This window comes from Dendroctonus ponderosae, unplaced genomic scaffold (assembly GCF_020466585.1).
Source record: "Dendroctonus ponderosae isolate FM_Combo_2020 unplaced genomic scaffold, Dpon_F_20191213v2 Dpon_F_20191213_10, whole genome shotgun sequence".
In the NCBI taxonomy this organism is placed as follows: Eukaryota; Metazoa; Arthropoda; class Insecta; order Coleoptera; family Curculionidae; genus Dendroctonus; species Dendroctonus ponderosae.
In genome coordinates this window covers 7397205-7402112 of record NW_026017111.1, presented here as the reverse complement: position 1 = coordinate 7402112, position 4908 = coordinate 7397205, and the positions used below count along the sequence as shown (strand labels likewise).

General features: G+C 34.5%; 1 long non-coding RNA gene across 1 annotated transcript in view; it reads left to right on the top strand.

Annotated features, from left to right (window-relative positions):
- The first annotated feature begins 390 nt into the window (after positions 1–390).
- Positions 391–4908, top strand: part of LOC125502773 — a 6617-nt gene continuing 2099 nt past the window's right edge. Inside the window, exon 1 of the long non-coding RNA XR_007280522.1 lies at positions 391–718. This is a non-coding gene — a long non-coding RNA (uncharacterized LOC125502773). The remainder of the gene's footprint in view (positions 719–4908) is intronic.

Here is a 4908-nt window from a genome sequence, read left to right as displayed (position 1 = left end):
TTTTGAAATGGCGTTCGGGAAATTGAAAGAAAAAAAAGGAAGAAAAGAACAGAAGAACGGGAAAGACGTCCCTGCTCGGGCGCCATTTTTGTAATGGCGTCCGGGAAATCGAAGAAAAAGAAAACGTGAAAACTTGAAAGAAGAACAGAATAAACGTCCTTGCCCGAGCGCCATTTTTGTAATGTCGTCTGGGGAATCGGAGAAAAAGAAAAACGCTGTTCCGTGAACTTACCTTTCAAATTTAGGGCTTAATGCTGGTAGCCTAGCATGTTCGGACTTGAACGGGCTTTCGGAAATCTCGGGCGCCAGCCATCAGGATTCGTGGTGGTGGCCCCACAGCGAGGGTCGCTTTTGTAGCAGCAGAATTAAATACAGTTAAACAATTGTTAAATTAATTTTTGCTCATTATGTCATGTGACAACGTAGGATAGAAATCGAGCGTATTGGCAACATAGCAACTGACACAGTTGACAGGCACGATTCTTGCTACAGCAAGCGTGGGTTCGCCATTACAAAAAAGGTTCGCGATTAAACACTTCAAACAAGCAAGTCGATCTACTTCATTATCAATTCCTATTTTGAATCAGCAATTTAAACAACAATAAAAGATTTATTCATTAGCAGACTCGAAAATACATGGACAAAATGAGCAAATAAACAACGGCCTTAAACGGGAATATTACGGTTTGACAACAAAATAATCCAGCCTTAAGAACAGGTAAATGGTTGTTGCCTACAATTTGTCGACAAGATAACTCAGGAACGCTTGGGGGAAGTCAAAGCCTTATGAAGTTATTTCAGTACGTTTTGAACAATTTTTAGACTGGAAGTCTATGGATAGCAATAAAAAAATTAAGGGAGTTGACGGTTGTGAAATTAAAGTAACAGATATTCGACGAGCATCTGTTTCCAAAACAGATTTAAATTATCTTTATTTAACTACTAGCTATTTGTCTAATGCGGCATTTCGTAAAATTGATTGGCCTATAAGGAAATTTCAATTTCCTGTTCGAGCGTATTTTTCAGAATTGTCAATTAACAAAAACAAATTAAAAGACTTACGAAACTTACGTGATAAGCTCGTGATTCAAAAAGCTTACCATGTTAAATACCTAACGCTTTCCTCTCATGGAACAAATGTACCTGATGACGTATTACCTGAAACCGATGTGGAAGATGGAAAATAATTATTATTTGTGTTATTATTCGGTGTAATAATTATTATTTCGATTTTTGTTCTGATGTAAGAGCCAAATCTTGCGTTAATTATTTTAGGAAAAGTATATTATAATATTTTTTAAATTTTTCGATTAGTTGCTGTTCTCAAGTTTTTTTTAATTTTTTAAGAAAAATTGGGTACATTTGGTACTTAATCATAAATGACGTATTTAAATAAAAATTAACGTTATATTCATTTTATCTTATTTTTCTATAATTTAAAGCTGTTGATCTTTTAAATAAAAATGTTGTATTAAAAACAACGTAATAAAAATTCAAAACATATATAAATGGCGTAAGTTCCGATTTCTTGCCTTGACTTTAAAAGGAAAGGCGTATGTAGGTTGTATCAACCACTATATTGCATTCAATTTTAAAAGGACAGGGCGTAAGCGCCTTCAAAGAAGACTTAAGCGCCAAAATCTTAATTTAATCGCGAATTAAGACACTTCAGAGCTAGTTATTGCTTAAATCTGCTTCTATTGACATTAATAAATAACGTCAAATAATAATGATTGCCGTTTGCAAACATAATGAGACACAAGACGTTTTTTCTCTCTCCTGTAAAATTTGCCCAATGGAGCTTACGTCTTTTTGTCGCGACGACGTCGACATGTAGAGCTTCTTTTGTAAAATAAACGTGTTAGTCAAATTTAGTTGTTTTAAAAACGGCCTTGCAATATCGAAATAGTTAAATCACGCTCTTTCTCTTCCACTTTTGCACTGGAACTTACTTGCTTAAACGGAAGCGTTCTGATTAGCTGGTATACTTGCCATATTATTGATGTGCGTTTGAGTTCCTGCATGCTTCTGCTAATCCCCAGTATGTGCTCGGTAGTCTTTATGACACACTTTGCAGTATGCTTTTGCGTTATAGTTCGACTTGCTTCTGGTTAGCCAGCCTAAACACAAAAAACATTTCATAGATTTAGTATTTTACTAGTTTAAAACCGTCAACTTTTCGCGATAGCTTCACTTTATGAGTAGGTATTCGAATTGTGATTGTTCTAAACATCTTGATTTCAAGTATATAGATTCCTGTAAAAAATAGCAATATTTTCACTTATAACAGCTTATAACTCTTGCACTTACCTTGAGCCCAATCTGCTCTTTCCCAATTAGCATTGTAGCTTATTTTCACGTCAGTGTATTTAAGTTTTGACATCGACATTTTGCACCAATACAATAGTAGTTTTCGATACAAGGGCGAAAAATATCGTTTTTCGAACGACGATGGCGTTTGACACCCGAGACGAAGTCGAGGGTGTCAATCCGTCAGGAGTTCGAAAAACAAATTTTCGCCCTCGTATCGAACACTATTTTTTATTCGAATGAAAGATTACACGAATAATAAAATGCATCGATTTCATATTTAAAATTTTGTGGCAATGTCATTTTTTGAAATGTCATGTTTTGAAGTTTGTAATTAAGTTTAAGTACTTTTTCAACTTGAAACACCTGTGGTCTTGGGATAGTGTATGCATGTTGCATACTCTGCATGACATTTGCGCTTCTTAAAAAGATCGTGTTTTACGTGTGACAACATCGCAAAAGTAGATAAGTAGGCCATTAAAACGATTATGAGACTGAACTTGTAACAAAGGTATAATTTACAAATTGTAAGTAAACTTGAAAATAGGATCATTAGTTGTTGATAAACCTACGTAATTTCTTAAAAACGCATTTCAGTTATTTTTAAATAAAAATACTAAAAAATATATAATGACAGTGGCAAGTTGAAAGTGTCACATTTACTTTGTCGCACACTGTGCGGCAAAGTCCGTGCGTAGAAAAAAATGTTATTTACTAATATTTCCGAAACCGCTTTTAATATTATAATTAAATTTGACATGCTTAGTCAACTAAGAACAATACACGTTTTGTGATGAAAAGGTTGTTTCTATCTTTTCCAGTGGCGTGGGTACATGCACGTCTGTAGATAATTTTAAATAGAAAAATGTTACGCCACTGATTTTTCTAAAAATAAATAATATGTGTGAAGTTCCTGTTCCATTTGGAAGAGAAAAGGTCTCCTGACGTTTTTTTCTACGACCTCCCGTTTGCGAGTAAACAAATTAAAATCGATATTTTGCATATCTAAATCGGGTTGTAATTAAGTATGGTTTAGTATAAAGACAGCAAAAATTGCGCAGTTAGATTGTATCAATTTTATTACAAAAATTATTACTAGCCGCAGTTGACATCAGTCTTAGAGTTTCTTTATTTGTTTTTTACCTATTAGATTGATTTACCTGTTAATTAAAATTTTACTTATTCTTAGTATTGAAATGCGCACCAACGTTGCTTTGATACGGGAAAAAAAAATATGTTATTCATTAATTCTTAACAACCTAAGATCTTGCTCAAAATGAAGCCCACTTCTCTAACGCATGCATGTGCCTGCCTTCTTATTTCTGTCTGTGTTACCCTGGCCGAAAATGTATGTCTAAGTGTAATAGCGGCAGCTGTAATGCGTCATATTAATTCGTATGTATTTATCCGGCATTAACCAACTCTTTCATCCTACCCCATACGTGAAAGTCTAACGGAGTTAGATCTGGGCTTCTAGCAGGCCATAATATGGGGCGTCCTCTCCCCATCCATCGATTAGGAAAACGCTGATCAAGGTACTCCCTTACAGTTTGCTGCTACGTGAATTTGCCTACCTTGCACTTTTCCTGACTCACTGACCCTGCGATAGGTCTTTGCAAAGACACGGATATTTCGAAGCCTCCACTATTTCTGTATGCGTATTCAGCATTGGAAAACTCAGCCATTTCAACAAATAAAGTTTTCAACGAATGTGAATTTCGTCGAAATTACGTAGAACGAAAAAAGAAAGTGGCAACTAAAGTTACTCAGACACTCAAAATGACAGCAATTATTAATTTTGTCAATAAGTCAATAACTATTGCAGAGCCTACTGTGTAATAAAAACATGATTACGCTGTGTAATAAATCGATTTTAATTTGTTTACACAAACGGGACGTCGTAGAAAAAAAGTCAAGAGACCTTTTCTCTTCCCAATTGAACAGGAACTTGAAAAATATTACTTACTTTTAGAAAAATCAGTGGCGTACCATTGGCCTGTAGCCACGCCACTGGAAAAGATAGACGCAATATTTTTTACTCAAAACGTGTACTGTTCTTAGTTGCCTAGGCCTGTCAAATTTAATTATAATAGTCCATGCGGTTTTCGAAATATTAATAAATAACTTTTTTGTTTATTAAAACTTTAACACCCTGTAGATCGGAAACTAATGGTTTTCGGAACCTGGTCTATTAACGAAATATATCCAAAATTAATTGCACTATCACCCCCTGCAAAGAATGCATCTACTTACCAAACACCCTGTATATTAATGAGCCAAATATATTTTTTTAAGTCCAGTAATTTTTACTTATACTAATGCAAGGAACATCAAATTCTCGAAGTAGGTCTAACATTAGTTATGATATCCTATTTAGCCAACTTAACAAATTCACGATATTCTATTTCGCAGCCAAGCATAAGGAAATATCTAATTATGCTTACGAGGTACATAATGTTCTTTAGTTTCACAGATAGCATGTAAACTCATCAGCATTAATGCAGTATATATTCTCACAAGCCTGTAATAACCAACAGTTGTATCTTGAAGCTGAAATCCATATCAATCGAAATAAAAATTGTTTTAAAAACTCCCTTT